At 38.7% G+C, this 21,104-nt stretch overlaps 1 long non-coding RNA gene across 1 annotated transcript; it reads left to right on the plus strand.

The window, feature by feature from the left end:
• Window positions 1–539: 539 nt before the first annotated feature.
• Window positions 540–20,725, plus strand: LOC122214955. Its single transcript, XR_006200165.1, has 4 exons — window positions 540–709; window positions 11,624–11,701; window positions 13,201–13,268; window positions 20,640–20,725. It is a non-coding gene; the product is annotated as an uncharacterized LOC122214955 (long non-coding RNA).
• The last annotated feature ends 379 nt before the right edge of the window (window positions 20,726–21,104 follow it).

Here is a 21,104-nt window from a genome sequence, read left to right on the forward strand (position 1 = left end):
TTGTCTGAGTTGTCAATGTTAGCCATTCTGACAGGTGTGAGGTGGTATCTCATTGTGGTTTTAATCCATTTATACTTGATTAGCCCCCTGAGTAGTATTATGCTCCAAGTGTTTCTCCTGTGCTATTCTATCTTCCCAACTGAAGGCTTAGTCTGTTGAAGATAGAGTCCAGCTCAGCAGGCCATGGGGACCCACACAAACCCACCAGGCTGAGTTCAGATGGATGTGGGCTATGCCCCAATTAGACTGGACTTTGCACTTTTTGCTCTATCATTATCATGCCCATGGGATTTAGCCTAGATGCCTGACATTGATTAAAACCACTGAAGTCTCAAGGAGCCTGGGTGGCTCAGTCTGCTAAGTATCTGACCTCAGCTCAGGTTATGATCTCACAATTCATGGGGTCAGGCTCCACATCGAACTCTATGCTGACAGCCTGGAGCCTGGAACCTACTTTGGATTCTGTGTCTCCTATCTCTCTGCCCACCCATCCCCCTCAAAATAAATAAACATTAAAAAAAAAACACTGAAGACTCAAGAAGTTAAATAGGGCAGGAAGATGAGTAATGTAAAATAAGTTATGATTTGGAACCTCAGTTCCCACATATACAGAGGGAGAAGAATAGAGTTGTAAGGAGAGTTCAACAAGGAAACATATCAAAGTATCTGGCCTGCTGTAGGTGATGGGAAAGTCCATTTCTTTGTCAAGGTATCAATCTCTCAGTCTTGTAAGAGGGTGAAACTCAAACGGCTTTGTACACCTTTAGTTTGGTCTGGGATTGCTCAATCCTTTTTTTTCCCCCAGCCTCTGAAATCAAGCAGTATCCTAAATTAGGTGATGACTTTTGACATAACTGATTTTTTTTTGAAAAAAAAATTAAGGAGAATTTCTTTTCTGAAGTCTAACTTGGTCCCTTGATAGCAAAACCTTCTTTGAGCCAAGGCAAATGGAGAGCTTTCTATGTAATGCCCATCTTTCTATCTGCTCAGGCCACTATGTCTAGAGGGAGATACCTTAAGTGCAGATGATACAAGTGGCATCCAACTCTGCTCTTAGGTATGTGGTTAAAGTTCAGGCGTCTCTGCTTCCAAAAGGGCTCTTAGAAAAGGGAATGAGGGAAAAGATTGGTTCTAGGTCTTTTTGTTCTTCCCTGGAGGTTTTCAGCAGCCCTTCTCCATGGGCAGGCAAGCTCTGGAGTCACATACTAACTTTGCCCTGTTATACTGACTCAGGGCTTGGAATGGTGGCCTCTATTTTTCTTCTTGAACACTACTGCTCTGTGCCAGGGTGGGTTGGTGTGGCCAAAACTAATTTGGCAGGTCATTCATTTGTTTCCTCTGATAGTGCTACACTGAAGGCAGGGTTACAAAACACTTTCCAGCTGGCTGGACTTCTGATAAGAGTATCTCAAAAAGGTTCCATGGCCTTTAGTTACATTTAGTGGTCAAGGTTTTCATAGGCTTACCTTTCTCTCTCCTTTTTAATTTCCAGCCAATTTCAGTAGAACCATGTTATAATAGAGCTCAATGTATTACATAGAATTTTTAATACCAAAGGTCAAACTATCAAGTGGGGATCTTGGATGTTAATCCTGTAACCAAATTTGTGTATAAAGTGATTTCCATGTAGATGCTTTTTTGTTTGTTTGTTTTGTTTTGTTTTGTTTTGCCCCTGGTTGATGACGAATGGGAATGTTAGAAGGAGAGACATGGAAAATGAATTTCATGACTTGTCCATTGATGTAATCCTGTACCAAGAGGAAGCAATATTATTATCTCTGTTTTACAGAGATGAGAAAAAAAAAAAACAACAGAGCGGCTTAATATCTTGTTCAAGGTCACATAGTCTTTTGAAATTGGGATCAGAATCTTGGGTTTATTTAGCTCCAAAGCCTGAACTCTGTCTTCTCTCTTTCTTTTCTCCTCTCCACCTAGAATAAATGCCACTTTGACACAAACCTTTCAGTATTAGAGTTACGTATGACTTAAGAGGTCCACTCAAGCCCTATTATGTATAGGCATTCCCTCTATAAGGTCCACAGAAGCTCATTGAGCTTCTGGTGACCTACAATAATGAATACCTCATTCCTCCACAGAGCAACTGATGGCTATTTTGGATGACTCTTCCTCTTATTCAGACAAAATTCACTTCCTTGAGACTTCCGCCCAGTGCCACACTGGAGCAAGTTGATACTTACTCACACCAGCTCAAGAGCTGACTGTGCACATCTGTTCCTAACTTCACACTTAGTGACCTCAAGATGAAACCTTGAAATCATCTATAGGTGGTTTACAGCACAGAGATTTGCCAAAAGTTACAAGTCAAGCCATATCCTCCTACCTCCCATACTAAGAGCCCAAATGATAAGCATTTATCAGCATACCACCACTTCTCCCCTCTGGGGTTGATTCCACCCTTTGTCCTTCTAAAGGAAAAGTCCAAATCTTATTCCACAACAGCCCCTCAGAGATTTTGGGACAGTTCTTTTGTCCACTCTGTCTCTGTCTGATAGATTCAGAGAGACCTGAGTTTGAGTCTTAAGTGGATCGCTAAGTTGCTAAGGAACCATGAACAAATTAGCTAATCATTCTAAGTTTCAATTTCCCTGTATGCAAAATAGGCATGATAAAAACCATATCTTACCTCTAGGGTAAATGTGAAACTTAAATGAGACAATGAATATAGAATACACTGCCTGATTTACAGAAAGGTCTCAATTAACTTTGTTATCCGAATGATCATTGTTCATAATGTCATAAGCATTTAAAGAGTTACTCAGGACTTCTAGCAAATGAAATTATACCTGTCAGGATCCCATTAGGAGCAGATAACCCATACAAAGTGTTTGATTCCAGAGAGTTTAATGTCCAGACCATGTGCAGAAGAGTGATGTACTTAGATAGTTGAGGGAACTGTTAAGGTTTAATGAGATGTCCAGGATCTACCAAAGGAAGAGATTGTTCCCACCCCATTTCTGATGGCACAAGGGAAGGGAGTAGTAATGCCAAGAGGGGCTGCTACCTAGGCAGCACAGGTACAGGAACATACTCCCAAACATGAGACCCAGCAGGAAGAGGCAGGGGAATAAATACTGTGACTTCATCTCTCTCCTGCCCTCCAACCTCCTGCCAGTACCCTCCCCTCCCAGAAGCCAGAGGACACAAGGGATGGGATGATTCCATCCATAGATATCACCTCATGGGACACAAAGCAGGAGAGAGCAAAGAGGAATATGGATTGAAGGATGGGGTGGAGTGGACATGCATATAAACAGAGAGTAACCAACCAGTATTTGAATTTTCAATCTTATATTCAGTCTTCTGGATCCACCTCTAACTTCTTTTTGCTGTAGAAGATCCAGATGAAGAAATCGTACAAAAACATAGTTGTCAAGAGTGGTGGAAAGATCTCAGTGTGAGGAAGTGTGCTTGCTTCTTGGACTTAATTATGCATTAGATTTGATGTGATCCATTGAAAAATGTTTAAACCTGGGACTGGCAGAATGCCTATTATCCTGTGATTTTAGAGTGCCCCAAACCCTCCAGGGAGGAAGGTCCCATGTTACCTTATTGACTTATAGTATAGTATCCCATTCATTGGTCTTATCCAGTGCTTGCCTTTATTTTCTTTTCCTTTGAAAATGTGTCTCTTGGTAGATGTCATTGCTGTTTACTGTGCATGTGTGTGTTTCATATTTTAGGGGACTTTAATTGTTCCATTCTAATAGCTTTTCCCTCCCCTTTGAACTACCTCTGTAGTCTATTAAAAAAAATCTGCAGGACCTGAAATGTATTAAAGTCCTCAGAGATCTCCAGTACAATGTTTCCATCTGTTTTTTAAAAGAGACATTTTATAGCTCTGGGAGAGCCACTTAAAAACTTCATCTGCTGAAGCAACACATACCCCTGTGTGCTGAGAAGCCTTGACTGACAGGAACAGCTTTCCCTCTCACCTGGATCTCTCTAAACCTTTCTAAACCTGACTCTTCCCTCAGTGCACTGTTTACACAAAGTCCTGTGGTCCTTCACACAGTTCATTAAGGGTAGTGTCAATTAACTCTTAAAGGCTATTTCCAGGAATAATTTCTTATGAAAATGCAAGAGGAGGTTTGGTTGTTCAAATGAAACCCAATGATCTGAGCAGAGAGACTTTTGAGCTGTCTTCTAGGCTACATTTTTTAAAAGGTTTATTCATTTTTTAGAGACAGAGACAGAGCATGAGTGGGGGAGGGGTAGAGAGAGAGGAAGACACAGAATGCCAAGCAGGCTCCAGGCTCTGAGCTGTCAGCACAGAGACCAATGCAGGGCTCAAACCCACGAACTGTGAGATCATGACCTGAGCTGAAGTCAGACACTCAACCAACTGAGCCACCCAGGAGCCCCTAAGCTACATTTTTGATGTTTATTTCCACATGGCTCTCTGCAGAACAATGACAGAAGTAATGACACTTTCCTAACTGATCATATTTGTACCACAGATTGACCACTGTCACACTTACTGTAATTTACACTCTTCTGTAATAAATAAGTCTAATTCAAGGGCACCTGGGTGACTCAGTCAGTTGAGCATCAGACTCTTGATTTTGGTTCAGGTCATGATCTCACAGTTTGTGAGTTTAAGCCGCAAGTAGGGCTCTGTGCCTATAGTGCGGAGCCGTCTTGGGATTCACTCTCTCTCCCTCTTTCTCTGCCCCTCCCCTGCTTGTGTGTGTACTCTCAAAATAAATAAATAGTCTAATTCAGGCTAACTCAAGCGCCTACAGCAGCCATGCAGGTAACATATATGAGCGAAATAAAACAGGTATTAGGAAAAACACTCCTTAGCATGCATGGATGCTCTGTGCCTATCTCTGTTTCCTACATTTGATACAGTTGTTTGTACAAGATGCATTTTACTTTTATTCTGTATTAAGAAAAACAGTATTGTAAGTGTAATGATAAATGGCAAGACAGACTGAGGAGACAACAGGAAGTGATGGAGTCTGGAAAACTAGGGAAAACATATCCCAATAGAGGGACACCTCTCTGCTTTGGCCCAGTACACTGATGTTATATGGGAATGAAAAGTTGGTGTTGTCAAATCTTTATCTTTCAAAAAGAATTCCATGTTTTTATGGAAAATTTTTAAATTTTAAATATTGGTAACAAACATGAAAAAATTAAAAAGTATTTTATAATCCATATCTAATCATTTTTAAGCTAGAAATCACCTACTTGCCACCAGACAGAAGCTGCTAGACTTGACGAGTCCGTGAATGAAAGGCCACTGGGCAGAGTTTTACATGGAGTAAGAAGAGGGATGGTTGCTCCAATTTCTTTCCTTCTTTACTTGATAAAAGTACAGAAACTGTGGGGGGGAGCTGGGGGGCTCAGTCAGTTGAGCATCTGACTCATGATTTCGGCTCAGGTCATGATCCCAGGGGTGTGGGATCCAGCCCCGCATTAGGCTCTGTGCTGAGCATGGAGCCTACTTAAACTTCTCTCTCTCTCTCTCTCTCTCTTTCTCTCTCTCTCTCTCTCTCTCTCTCTCTGTCTCCCTCTTCCTCTCTCTCTCTCTCAAATTAAAAATTAGAAATTAAAAATAGAAGTATAGAAACTAGCATGTTCTAAAAGCCAGTAAGAAGGTACTCAACTGCTTTCAAGGCAATCCTGACTCCTTGTTGTCTTCTTTCTATCCCCAGAATCACCTCTTCCCCATCACCCCCATGCACAGACACTCTACTCTAACACACACACACACACACACACACACACACACACACACACACAGTTACACATTCTGCATGGTTATCTAAGACTGTCCTTTTTGGACATCCAGTCTATATTTGGATGGTGTCCCTTCTTGTGCATTTTACAATTAGGGTGTGAAAATATCTCCATAACTATATTGCCAAACTCTAATTTGTCCTTGATTCAAAGTCATCTAAGCACTGCTGTGGAAAACCTCTGGCTCATGTGATCTATCAGCATTTCCCATGTGCCTCTTTGCTAGCACTATAAGTTGATTGCCAATTTGTCAGCACTCACTTAGATCTCAATGAGAACAACACAATGTGTACTAAACACTATGGAGAATGTTAGGATTGCACAATTCATTGATCTGGTAAGAAAATTCATCTAAATTATTGTTTATTATTGTGTGGATAAAGGCTCCCCAAACACAGGATCAACATGGAGAACTGGGGATGCCAGAAAACATCCTTCAAGGCTTTAAGACATTTCAGAGCAACCCTGTGGCTCCTGCTTGGAGGAGGGGCATTTCACAACCTTACGGTATCTGAGTGCATTACAGAAATGGGATAACTTGAAGTTAGGCCAGGGTCAAGGGAAGAAGAAAACTCCTCCAAAGGCAGCCTTCCCCTGAACTTAGCTCTCTTCTGGTGCAGCCCACTTACAGGTCACGAGCCAGTCTGCTGCCTCTGTCTCTTCTTCTACCTCTGCACTGTCTGCTTGGTTCTGACATTGGCTTGCTGGCTGGATTCACATCCTCTGGCTTTCTGAAATGGTCTGTGCCCTTTTTGCTGCATCTGCTTTCCTCAGGTTCTGCTGTCAGTGTTTCCAACAAGAGTGCATTAACTTTGAACCCTTGACTCCTTTGCTAAGAGGATGCTGTCCTTGGCAGCATAGAGCCAATTTCCCACCCCCTCCAAGACCATCTACCTCATGGAAGGATACACAAGTTCCTTCCCCTGACAACAACCCCTCTTGCCAGATGCCATGCCTTGGAAACCCTGCCTTATTTAAACCTGAACATCACCCATTGTTTGCACTGAGTTTCGTTGGCTGACTACTTGTTCACAGGACATACCAGAGTCACAGCATTGGAATTATTATTTTACGTCTTTCCCTCTAGTTTAAAAAGGAGATTTAAAAAAACTGGTTCCATAATGAACAGAAAGCATGACGTTATTGACCTGAAAATAAAAAGGCAAATGCTTATTAAGGCGTGTTGGTCACTATGTGTTAGAGGACAGGAATTCCTGGTGATGCAATCTGCCTCATCCAGAAACTGAGCACAGAAAACCTTTTCATATGTGCTAAGTCTGCAGCTGCAATAAAGCCTCCGTGCAAACAGTCAGCTCTGACTGCAAGTCTAGCTTTTCTACTGAGGTTCACATCCCTGGGGGTGCAGTGGCATTTCCTGATGGAACCTGGCACCAAAATTCTATATCCAGTCCCCCAAATTGATACCATGGAAGTAAATTAATGGTTTATGGGGAAGGATTTCTACTAGTTGTGGTGGCCCCGAGATCAGTAAAAATGTTACTTGAGGAAGAGAATCATCAATGTTAAAGATTATCTATTAAATCATAATAGTGAGAGTAGCTTTTATAATGGATAATGAGCTTTTATGCACCACATGCCATGCATGAGTTTGACATACTGCCCATTTGGTATGACAAAACAGAATGTGTAGTGAAAAGCCCATAGGGAGGTGAATTAAAGAGAATTTGATTGCATCTGAGCAGATAATTCCCTCTCTTGAGCAACTCAACTCTCATGTCCTCTAAGTAAGCAATTACAGTTACTCCTATGTATATCATAAATACAGCTCAGCTCAGGAAAATAAAAATCAGCATAAGTGTCATAACATCCTGCACTATATAACTAGTGCAGTTTTTCTACAAAACATCAGGTCAATAAAACACTGCTACTCCTATATAGTTTAGGTCAGAAACAAACAAAAACACTGCTTATGGGTATTTGTGAGGGTCCAGTCAGGAAAACTGGAATTACTCCAGGTGTTTCAAACAGAAGGGATTTAATAGAGGGACTTGACAGAGATGTGAAGTAGGGAAGGAGCCCTATGGAGGATGGTGAGGCAATCCAGAGATTAGTAACAGCAAGAAATAGATACCACCCCTAAGGTTAGCAGAAGGAATGTGGTTAGCAAGACCAGAATCTGCGTGCATCTGTTGGAAACTACAACCAGGCTGAGGTCTCCTCCATGAATGTTGAAATCATAGAGGAGATGATATGGTCTGAAGCGGAGAGAGTAGGGGAGAAATATCCTGGCTTCTCCCATATTCCATCCCCAGATCTTCCATCAGAGTCTCCCTTTGGCTGAATCTACCAGGAAGCCATGGTGCAAGAGGGCCTGGGAAATGTAGTTTCCACAGCACAATGTGGGAAGTATTGCAGACCAGCAAATGACTAGCACATTTGGCATCTCTGAAGGCATGTATATTTGTATATTTGCATTAGCTAATTGACCTATAAGTGGATGTTAACAAGCAACTTTTAGCTTCTTTTTTTTTTTTTCATTTATTTTCAGCTGAAAAATGAGTGAAAGAAAACCACGGATGATCAGGCTATGATGTGTTTGCCAGTAATTTACCCTGTGAGATATGTAGTTCGGTCTCTCTGTACCAATATATCTTCATTTTTCCTTAAATGTTCTTTGCTGCCTCCCCTGCTTCTTTTTATTTTAGCTTTGGGATTATCCAGTAAACAGGAATGATGATTTCATTCATTTTTATAACCTAATCCCTCACAGGGTGAGGCAAACTGTGGAGTGGGGGAGTACATGTTGGTAACTATTTTAGACTTGTAAATTTTATAAGTTCAAATATCTTACTCAACGCTAGAACATGAGTAGGAAAATGCCTGGTTCAATGATGTAAACACAGCAAACATCATGCTAGAATGAAAGAAGGGAAATAGAAGCAAAAGAGGTTTTTCAGGAGCATCCCTGCTTTTCAGACATTAACTTTTTTTTTTTTTTTTTTTTTTGTCTGAATTGCTCATGTACATCAGAGCTTAAACAACCTTTTTACTTGTGGTGATGGGGATCTGTTCTCTGAAATATAAAATGCAGGATGATTTTGAACTGTATTAAGTGCAATCTGCTTGTAAACTTGTGAGGCACATCTAAAAGGACATGTATGTTTTATTTAACAAATACTTCCATAATGTGCCTTATTTGCCAGCACTAATCTAAGCTACTAATACATTTGACCATTTAAACAACTGCAAAAGGTGCAGATAAGACCACAGGTGGTATGTAGCAAACTACTTTTTATCCTTATTTTATAAATTAGGAAACTGAAGCACAGAAGGATTAAGGTTACTATGCAGCTGGTAGTTGGTAGAGTGAGGATTTGAACCCATGTAGTTTAGCTCTAGAGTCTGTGTTTTTAACCAGTAAGCTATGACATCATCTTCAATGTGGCAGCCTTGGGATAGAATCATTCCTTGTCTACTCAGGGCTCCACAAGTGAATGGAGTTGGTGCTACCTGGCCTTTTGTGTTTTGGCCTCAGATGTCACCTAGCGTAACTTCCTCTGTAATCTCTTGGTCAAAGCAGTGGCAGTCCCACTCAAATCCAGGAGTGTGACAGGGATGTCAAAGTGTCAAACAATTTGCAGCAATGCTTTGAAGCCATGAAGCAGCAATAACCACAATATATGATACCCAGATATACCCAAAATACCAGCAGCAATAACCACAATATATGATACCCAGAATGGTGGGTTGGTTTTTATTTGCTGAAATGACCTTATGGTTTCCTTTATTTGGTCTTCATTTATCTACAGCAGGAAATGGAAGGAAATAGAGTCTTTCCTTAAGGCAGATCTCTGTTCCAAGTAGTATTCTTCTAACGCCTCCCTTAGCTCTGACAGCCTTCTAAATGGCATCGGACAAGACTTCCACCGACTCAAGTTTCATTGATGTAGTTGTACCCAAATAGAAAATGTTCTGTTGCCTATATTCAAAACACATTGCTAAGCCAATTTTCTTTAAATTCTCCTGAATTTCCTCCCCTGGGAGGATTATACAACTGCCAAGTTTGAATTTTAAACTTTCAGATACTTTTGAGTAATACTCAGTGGACAGGGGGAAAAAAGTATTTTGGTAAGGTGGTGTGTGTGTGTGTGTGTGTGTGTGTGTTGTCCTCAGAGAAAATTGCAGGTTTTCTACTTCAACTTAACTGTAAAATGCTGAACTAATTTAGCTCAAATCTTTTGGATACAAGTTCAATTTATGGGGCCAGTGACTATCAAAAAATTTAAGCTGAAAAATATTGGAAAACCACTCAACTCACCAGAATTCTGGTTTTGATTAAAATCTGAGTTTGTGACCAATGTTGCTTTTAAAAAAATAGCTCTGGTGAATGCCACAATTAGAGTATTCAATGACATTTCTTTATGATGTGTCCTGAGGGAACAATTTGATTGGTATATAGGGAAAAATTTCAAAAGAGGAACATTTCCTTCTGTGCCATGGTCTAAGACAGGAGTTCCACATGCAGACAGGCAAATATTGGAGTGATCGGGCTGGTTCCTCTGTCATGCCTTCATGGCCAAGGTTAATTCTAATTACATGGCTGGTGGCCAAATTTGTCCTTTTCTCTCTCACCAATGCATAAATAGACAAAAGATGGCCTACTGCAACATAACTGCCCTCTGGTACTATTTTCTGTGACTACTTCTAAATGTGTAAACAAATAATGTTAAAGGGACTATCGGTGAAATTGTTTTTATTGATTAAGGATGGGCCAGTATGAAATCAAGTCATTTAACCAATTCAGTAAGAACTTGAATAAACGCAATTGTGAGAAGTGCTTTCCAATTAGGTCAACTCTGCAGCTTTCCTAGGGCAACCAAACTTCTTTTAAAGTCCACGTGTATAATATAGAAAGCTTAATACGTCTTGGACTATGGTTTAAGCAGCATAATGTCGGAGTTAAAACCACCATTTCTGGGATTGGACCTCCAATATTTGAAACCTGTTTCTACTACTTGGAGCTGAGTGGCTTTGGACAAAGTACTTTACTACTCTGTCCTTTATATTTTCCCTCTATAAAATGAGGATAACAGAAGTGCACGATTGTTGCCACGAGGATAAAATGAGTCAATCTATGCTCAGTGTTTAGAAGAGTAATTTGTGCATTGTGAGTGCTCAATAAACATGGCTATCGTTTATGCTATTGTCTGATTCTGATATTCTTACCAATTTACCAGTATAACTTCTCTAGCCACCACAACTGGGAAAGTAGGGTAAGTCCTACCTTCAACATAATCATCTGGTGCCCTTGGGAAAGCCATTTACTTTCTTTTTTTTTTTTTTTTTTTTTTTTTTAGCGTTTATTTATTTTTGAGACAGAGAGGGACAGAGCATGAATGGGGGAGGGTCAGAGAGAGGGAGACACAGAATCAGAAGCAGCTCCAGGCTCTGAGCCATCAGCCCAGAGCCCGACACGGGGCTCGAACTCACAGACTGTGAGATCGTGACCTGAGTTGAAGTCGGACGCTTAACCGACTGAGCCACCCAGGCGCCCCAAGCCATTTACTTTCAATGAACCTTGTGGGATTATCAGGCTGTTCTTTCATGGTGGCATCTGCTTTTAAACCAAGCTAGCTAAAACATGTGAACTTGGGCCCAGTAAATAGTTGATATTCATAGACCAAAGTAAAATGGCAGAGTGAATCCATTCTTTGCTTAAGGAAAAGAATGGATGAGAAAGGGAAAGAAAGAAATATACTTCTAGGAATCAAATAAAGGAAAGGGTGCATTACTCAAATCAACACCTTTGAAATGTGACAGAGTCACAGAGAAACTAGAGACTTTGGTGTCCCCCACATCCAAAATGCACCCCTAATTTCTACTCTACCTCAAACAGATGGAGGAAAGATTGTGAAGGGTCATCTACCTCCAATTTAGAGAGACGTACAATCAGAGGTTATGAAGGCAACCCGAGGTAAGTGTAAATAAACTTGTTTGTAAATAACCTTACAAGTAATTCCAACAAATGGAAAAGAGAAGGGGATTAAAATATATAACACAAGAAAATGTTACATGAATGAAAATTATTTAAATTAACAAGTCTGTTAAATGTGTTATATAATGTGTTCTAGGATAAACTAATAAGTAATGACAAACACAGATACATCCTGCTAAAATTTCAACTTCAAGGATCAAGATGATTTTCTTTAGAAATACAAGTAGAAAAAACAAGTTGGATATTAGGATGAAAATCAAGCTAGCCTCATACTTCTTTATAGAAATATCTATTGCCAGAAGCAGTGGAGCAATGTCTTCAAGTTATTTGGGAGAGAGATAGGATAGAGGGGGTTGACAATAATGTTAAGCTGAGCCAAGAGGGCATATAGATTTAATGCCAACTGAACTACATGCCAAAATTCAAGAACTATAAGTTTTATGAATAAATTACTTCAGATTTGTAAAACACTTAGAACCGTGCCTGATATACAGAAAGCAAAATATAAATGTTAGTTAATTAATTAAATGGGAATGAATTGAATCTCATGAAATCTATGAGTTCCTCTTAATAAAACCTGTATTAGGAGAAGCCCTGATAGGTGGATACACTAAACCTCTTTACACCTAAAACTAAACTTAAGTTAATGTGGGAAATAAGATTTCAGAAAGTCCATATTCGAGTTATTAAAAATTTTTAAATAATAATAAAGCAACAGGAAATCAGGAGGTAAAGAGCACAGTTGAGAAGATGTGTCAGTGTACTAATTTCTCCATTTTTTTCATATGGTGAATCAGTAGATTATACCTAAAGTTGATGAATGAAGATATAGATCTTTTTATTAATTATGTACACAACTAATTTGAAAATATACTCTGGGTCAGGCACTGTTGTAAGTGGTATGAATTTAACTACAAACAAGGCATATCTAATAGGAGGAGATTAGTCCATGCAATTAGATAAGAAAAAAGAAAAAAAAAAAGAGATGGACAGATCAATGAAAGAGTCCCAAATATAAATGGGATAAAGATGATACATGACACATGACAAAGATGTCATTTCAAACCAGTAATAATAGATGGATAATTTAATAAATGTAATGGGACACTGGCAAGCCAAAGTAAATTCCCAATGAGTCAAAGATTTAAAGAAAAATAATGACTCCATTCAAATATTATAGGAAAACATTAGTGTATTTATGACCTTGGAGTATGAAAAGTCCTTTTGAAGTAAGACATACAGCATGAAAGTCACAAAAGTAAAGATTAATACATTTAATTACAAACATATTTAAAATTTCTATATAGAAAAAATTGCATCATAAAGTCATAAGTCAGCCATCAGATGGAGAAATATTCATAACACATCTCTGACAAAGGACTCATTTCTTTAATATGTAGAGATCCTGCAAAAATTAATAAGAAAAAATTTAGAAGTGAACATAGTATTATGATATTTTTGATTTTCTGCTTTTCAAGTCAGAGAAAAGCAAGCAACCTAGAAAAATGAGTAAAGGATCTGATCAAGAACTGAAATACAATGACCAGTAAGTATAAGATTTCTATCTCATTAAAAATAAAAATAAATGCAAATTAAAATGAGGAACCATATTTACTTTACCACTTAATGTTTGATGACACACAAAGTTGGTGATGATTCTATTGCTGTTAGAATAAATCAGTACACACTTTTTTGAGGGACAGTTCAGCTATCATCTTTAAAATTTTTTTTTAAATGCACATATACTGACTCAGGAAATCTATTATTAGAAGTGTACCCTCTGGATATAGTTAAACATTTTTTATACAAATTTATTATTGAGGGATTTTTATAAAAGAAAAAAAAGACTGGAAGTATCTAAATGTCCATCCGGAGGGACAAATTAACTTTTAAATACTACCTTTAAAAACAATAAGACATATCTGGGTGGAAAGATCTCTAAGATATATATATATATATATATATATATATATATATATATATACACACACACACACATATACATATATACATATATATGTATATGTATATATTTAAAAAGCAAAATAACTAGGAAGATGTGGCTATCTGTCCTTTGTGCAAAATATTGCATACAAATATACACATATGCATATGTGCATATGCTAGCAGGCATGTAATATCTTGATTTTCATAAGGTAATATATGTATCTGTTAACCCGGATTACCTTTAGAAAAAGTCATTCTGGGCAGAAAAAAAGGAGGGAGACCTTTATTTTCATTTTGTGTGTTTTTGTACTGTTTAAATTTTTTAACATGTGTGGATTATTGTTTTTGAAGTTAACAGAGGTTATCTGGGTAACAGAATCTTGAGTCATTATAATTTTCTTTCTTTCTTGACTAAAAATATTTCAAAACATCATTTAAAATATAATGTGATATCCTTATTCAGTTTTTAATAGTTTTTAAACTCATGTTAAAATGAAAGTGAATTCCTGAAAATATTCAGATATTTTATAAATGGGAGCAATGCCTCTAATTTACCATGTGAGGGGTTTCTGGGGGCTAAGCAAAGCTAGCATTTGCCATTTTCGTGTTCCTTCTCTCCTAATTGGCCTTTTTCCTTGCTTCTTCCCTGAACCTACCTTCTCCAAAGTGAGATCTTTAAACTCTATTTAAAAACACATATCCCTGGAGGCTTCCCTGTTGGGTAGAGTTGGAGGAGAGACCATAGAACTCAGAAACAGCATGAAGCACATGAGGTTTTCCATGTAACTTAGGTTATAGTTTGAAGTGTTCATTAAAGTGGGATTTAATGGAAGAATTCATTAGTTGTTCGTTTTTTTTAATATATGAAATTTATTGTCAAATTGGTTTCCATACAATACCCAGTGCTCATCCCAAAAGATGCCCTCTTCAATGCCCATCACCTACCCTCACCCTCCCCATCAACCCTCAGTTTGTTCTGTTTTTCGTTTTTAAGGTTAGTCCACCTAACACATTTCAAAAAGAGGTAGACAATTGGAGAAGAGCTCTTACCTTTCAGTTTCTTTTGTGGCTTAATTAAAGCCAAATTAACACAATGGGAGAAGCACCCAGTTGCAACTTTTAATTACTGATGTAGGACATGAAACAAGAGTCAACTGATCTAAAAGTTACTTCCTATGAAAATGAAGGAAGACGTGGGAATGCAATTCAGACATCTCCCAGTAGCTCCATAATGATAATCACTTAAAATACGTAAATGAAGTAAACTATAGCAAAGGTACTTATACTAAACATAGCCAAATAATTAGCATTCTGTCTGATTCTGATTTGGCACTTTGGATACTGTATTAACTCTCTAGCTAAAGTGAAGCTAAAATTCACTGAATTCAAACTTATTCTGAATTCAAATAACAAATAATTCTCAAATAACCAGAGAACTTGATTCCTTATACTACTTTTATGACAAATGAACAAAAAACAGGTAGAACTAATTTCTTTCCCCTTCCCTTTCTCCATTCCTTCCTCCTTTCCTCCTCCCTTCCTTCTTTGAAACAACCATTCTATAGTGTCTCAAATAGTCATGACAAATATGATACAACTTCTATATATTTTAAAATAGCTGTGCAAGGACTTGGTCATAAACATGATCCTGAGGTTTCCATTATAGGAACCTAACCAAATGTAAAATATTCAAAGACAGATTAAATTGTGTTCAGTGACATTTTCTTATAATTATGTGTAATATATAAGTAAAATGTAAAATTGTATTTTGATTTCATGTTTGAATTGCTACATATGCTAGTTCCATTCATCAGTATATTAAAATTACCAACTCCCTTAAATCCCTATCTTTTCTGTATACATAATAGTTTACTTGTCTAATAAGATGCTAAAACTGTAATTTGCTGAATCAATACCAAGTTAGCAAAAATTAATTGTTAGAAAAGCAGGAGGTCTATTGTCAACATTAATTCTTCAGGCATTTAGTGTAATGATAGCTTAATCATTTTATAGCTTTTTCTGCTCTGGATTACACCAAATATTGTCCATCTGTTAGCTCCTTTTTGTATGTAAATTGGTCTTTTATTAATTAATTGTTCAAACATGAAATTGCACCCTCATAACTTAAAATGATTCCTTTCCCATTGTAAGCAGACTTAGTTTACTCCTTGATATACACTGACTAGCATGCATGAACTTGGGGAAATAATCTTAAGGACGTAATCATTTACAGTTGGGAATTGAAATTTTGAATTCTAGAAGCCACACGAGTTTTCTCAAGAATTTTCTCCATGTCTATACACTTGTAAATTGGGCAGGTTCCTTCTTCTGCACTATGCTGGTTAATGTCATATAATCCTTTTTCATTCCCTGTGGACCGTTAAGTGCCATCAAATCTTATCTTTTCAATCTCTTATAGCCTTCTCCTTCGCTCCATGTTTCTGCCGAGTTCAAGGACTTCTCATCTCTTGCTTGAATAATTACAACAACCTTTTAATTTGTCCTTCTGCCTCTAATCTGGCACTACTCCAAACCATGATCGTGCTCACTTCTACCAAAGAGATTTTTCTCAAAGTACATCCTATAAGGAAAAGTCCAAATTCCTTTGCCCAGCAAAACGCTGGTACCCCCTGTCCTCTTCTGTCCAGTCACACTAAATTGCCAACCATTCCTTTAATGCATCTTGATGTTTCATGCTTTTCTGCCTTTACCCCTGCTGTTCCTCCTGCCTGGAATCCCCTTCCCCCTTGCCTATCTGCCCAACACCTGCTCAGTTTTCATGATTTGATTCAACTATTATGTCCTCCCAGGAAACCTTCTCTGACCTCCAAGGGAAGGTGGTAACTCTTGGTTCAATTTTTGTACCTTGTGTAAACTTCTGTTTGATGGATTTGTGTAGATTGCAATGTTCATCTTTGTAGCCCCAGAAACTTAGCAGTGCCTGGAAAAGTAAAAGTCGTTAAAGGAACAAATGAAAAAAGTGCGGGAAACAGATCTCCAAAGCCAATGATGTTGTTTCATTCTTGGCAGAGTGCCATTTAAATTCAAGGCCCTTCCGATAGGTAGTATCTCAGGTCACTAGATATTCTACTGAATATCATCCAGTGTGTATTTTGAGTTCCACCAGAAGCTGATTCTAAAACAAGGATTTGAATACCGGTAGGGTAGAGGGAGGTGGAGGAACACAATTAGGGGAATAAAGAAGTGAGGCAAGGAAGGGAAGGCAGCCAATAAAGGATGCATTACCAAGCCCTTATCACTGTAGGTGACTAGAATTTGGGGAATCAGTTCAGATCATGCACCATCCAGGAGCTGTTTTTAATGTACCAGCACTTAAGGCTGTGGACCTGCCTTGCTCTGGAAACTCCTTCTTAGGCATTCTAAGACAAATTAATGTGGTCTGCTTTTCACTTCTCTAAAACTTTTTCTGCAATATCTTCTACACCTTCCTTGGCAATCTCTTCCTTTCTAAATGGGTAAGACTTAGCTCAGAAAACTGCAATCCAATCCCCTAATCCTTTTCCTGAACTCCAGGCTGGTGTCTAATTATCTGCTGTGTACTTCTATGAGCATATTTGACCACACCCAAAAGAACCACGCCCAGCATCTCCCATCTGGCTCCTGTTCACACTCCTTACTGTTAATAGCACCATGGTTTTTTGTCACCCAACCTCTAAAAGCTGCAGATATTGGTTCTTCCCCTCCCCAGCCCTACTGTCCATCTCAAGGCCACACCTCTGAGCTCCTTTACAGCTTTCATGTTGGCTTATTATTCATGTGGACTTTAGGCCTCCATTAACACTCCATCACTACTACATGTATAACTACAAGAGGTACTATCTGGTCCCTTTACCTACAGTCCCTCTATTCTCCCTATTCTTCACCACTATATTCTACCAAACGTGAGATGTTAAGGTGTTGTCTTAACATGCATCTCCAGTTCTACCATTCCTCTGGTACAATTATTTCACAGTGATCCATGTATATAGGACAGAGGCCAAAGGCCTTAGAGTAGCAGTCAAGAGTCTTGAGGTCCTGAAGTCGGCTTACCTTTCAAACCTTACTACATTGGATATTCTCTCTTTGTACTCAAGGTCTACTCTGTACCTTGCTCTGGGCCTGAGAAGTTGATTTCTATGGGCTGCATAGAATGAGATTCTCAGCCTCTGCATAGTCCCCTCCACTTGTGTATGATCTGGATCCATGAATATAATGGAATTATTACTCCTCTTACTAGGTTATATTATATACCAACAGGTGATGGGATTTTTAAAAAAAAATTTTTAACGTTTATTTATTTTTGAGACAGAGAGAGACAAAGCATGAACAGGGGAGGGGCAGAGAGAGAGGGAGACACAGAATCTGAAACGGGCTCCAGGCTCTGAGCTGTCAGCACAGAGCCCAACGCGGGGCTCGAACTCACGGACCGTGAGATCATGACCTGAGCTGAAGTTGGACGCTTAACCGACTGAGCCACCCAGGCGCCCCTCTGCAGATGTAATTAAGGTCCCTAAGCAATTGAATTTGAGTTAATGAAAAGGGAGACAGGCCTATCCTGGACGGGCCTATAATCAGTTGAGTCTTTTAGAAGAGGGTCTAGTAATCAGAGAGATGTTTTTCTGTTGGAGCTGATGAAAGAAGTGATCATGAGTGAGTTTTTTAGCTGCAAGGAAATGAATTCTGCTGACAGACCCATATGCTTCAAAGAGTACCTTGAGCCTTAAATGAGACTGCAGCCTTGTGAGAACCAGCCAAGCCACACCTGGATTTGTGACCCACCAAAACTGTGAGATAATAAAGGGGCATCAAGCCACCAAGTTTATGGCAACTTGTTACACAGCAATAGAGAACCAATATACCTGTCCTTCTAGTTAAATTAGATCAATGGGATATTTCAACAGATGTTCAGAAAGTAGGAGAAAAGAAAATTTGAGATATTTGTTTTCCCTGCCAGCTCCTCCCCAGAGCTGACCTTGAACCAGAGGTGCCTTACTTCTGCCAAAGGCTGGCTCCTACAACTGCAGCTTTCTCAGGGCCCTGTAATGGTTGCTTCTGGGCCCCCTAAGCCTTAGGGTTGTGCCTTGGTTTGGCTTCCTAATGTAGGGCCAAGGTGCTTTACTATCTCTTGTCATTTTCCCTCAACTCTGCCCACGCCTTTGTACAATGGCTTTGTTAAACTTCCTTAAAATTTTTTAAATGTATGTTTGTTTATTTACTTATTTATTTATTTATTTATTTATTTTTGAGAGAGAGAGAGAGAGAGAGAGAGAGAGAGAGAGAGAGAGAATGGGTGAAGGGCAGAGAGAGAGGGAGACACAGAATCCAAAACAGGCTTAGGCTCTGAACTGTCAGCACAGAGCCCTATGTAGCACTTGGGCTCATGAAACTGATATCATGATCTAAGCTGAAGTTGGACACTTAACCAACTGAGCCACCCAGGTGCCCCAAACTTCCTTAAATTTTTTCTTAAAAAATATGCCCTCACTTTCCTGCTGGGACCCTGCCTGAAGAATAGACTTACCTGTAATATTACCGTATCCCCATCCAAGCACACATCCAAATATGAACTACCACCCATACTGCTCAAAACACTACCCTATATTTTCTTAGCTCATGTTTTGGCTTTGGGTTGTTCCTACTGTCTGGAATTGAGACCATTAGCATGGTAGGGGTAGAACATGGCATGGGGGCATAGTAGGGAGAAATACCCAAAGGAACAAAAACGAGAACTCTAGAATAGACTACTCCCTCACTGTGTGACCTTGGAAAAATGGCTTAACCTCCTCAAGCACATTTTCTTCATCTGTAAAATGTGGTAATAACACCCATCAGCAAGGTACTTGTGAGGGTCAGGTGAAATAACAGGTAGAAAGCAGCTAGTGTATGAAATGCAGTAACTAACAACATTGGTGGCCATCTACTGCTGTTAATGCTGACATTCATGAAGACACCTACCATTCCTACAGAAATTCTTGCCCTAAATGTTCCTCTGTCCAACGTCCTCCCTTCTATGAATGTAATGACTCTACATTTCAGAAGTGAAATTGTTCTTTCTCCATTAAACCTACAGCAATTGTTTATTACTTCTTACAGGTTTTTTTGTTTTGTTTTGTTTTGTTTTGTTTTGAGAGAGAGAGGTGCATGTATGAATTAGTCAGGGCAGAGGGAGAGGGAAAGAGAATCTTAAGCAGGCTCCATGCCCAATGGGTAATAGATGTGGGACTCAATCCCACAGCTGTGAAATCATGACCTGAGCTGAAATCAATAGCGAGATGTTCAACCAACTGAGCCACCCAGGTGCCCCTTATTCTTATTCAGATATCTTATATTTATTAATATCTGCAAATATGTTTGATCTCTTCTGCTGAATTCTAAATGTATTACATGCAGAGACTGTGTATTTTGTATTACCTGGGACTTAAATAAATAGTGCTATGGGCATAATAGTTTCTCAAGGGGCGCCTGGGTGGCTCAGTCAGTTAAGTGTCTGACTTTGGCATGATCTCACAGTTGGTGGGTTTGAGCCCATGTCAGGCTCTGTGCTGACAGCTCAGAGTCTGGAGCCTGCTTCAGATTCTGTGTTTCCTTCTCCCTCTGCCCCTTTCCTGCTCGTGCTCTGTCTCTGTCTCTCAATAATAAATAAATGTGAAAAAAATTTCAAAAAATAGCTACTCAATAAATATTTTGAGACTGGATATGTAAAGAGGAATTCTACATTTATTCACAACCTAATTAACACAAGATCAAAATATTTTAGTATCATTGACAAGATAGGAAATATATTGATATATGGTAATAAAATGATATCTAATGGATATCCAATACATTTTTGATACCTACCAAGTACAAAATAACATAAAGCAAATTTAATTTCAGAAGAACCAATGACCTTAATTTGCATGTGTATAGTAATTCAAATTCTGCAACATTTCTTTTGACACATTATCTTCTCATTTATTTTTCACAACAGCTTTGTGAAGAGATCAGCTGCTAATCTCTGCATGTTATTCATGAAAGAGCTGAGACTATGAAAATTTGTTATTGTCTAAGATCAACCCAAGTGCTGACCTTTCTGACAAAATATCCACTGTTGGCAATATGATAAAAGCTGTTAGAGGAAAAAAAAAAAAAAAAGAAAAGAAAAAAAGGCATGCAAAGTCCTATCTCTCAAAATCAGGCCATAATGTTTTGGGCAGAAAGCTGAAAAACACATTTCAAGATACATCAAGTAGCAATCAGGATCTTGTGTTTGTAGGGCATTTTTAAATTCTCCAATTCCACATGTTTTATGCATTTGAGCTTCATGCTGAGGCAGGCAGAACATATATTTATTTACTCTGATCAATAGATGAGGCCAAGAGATGACCATTTAAAATATTTTTTAAAAGTTTATTTTTATTTATTTTGAAAGAGAGATAGAGAGCAAGTGGGAGAG

Source organism: Panthera leo, chromosome A3 (genome assembly GCF_018350215.1).
Source record: "Panthera leo isolate Ple1 chromosome A3, P.leo_Ple1_pat1.1, whole genome shotgun sequence".
Classification (NCBI taxonomy): Eukaryota; Metazoa; Chordata; class Mammalia; order Carnivora; family Felidae; genus Panthera; species Panthera leo.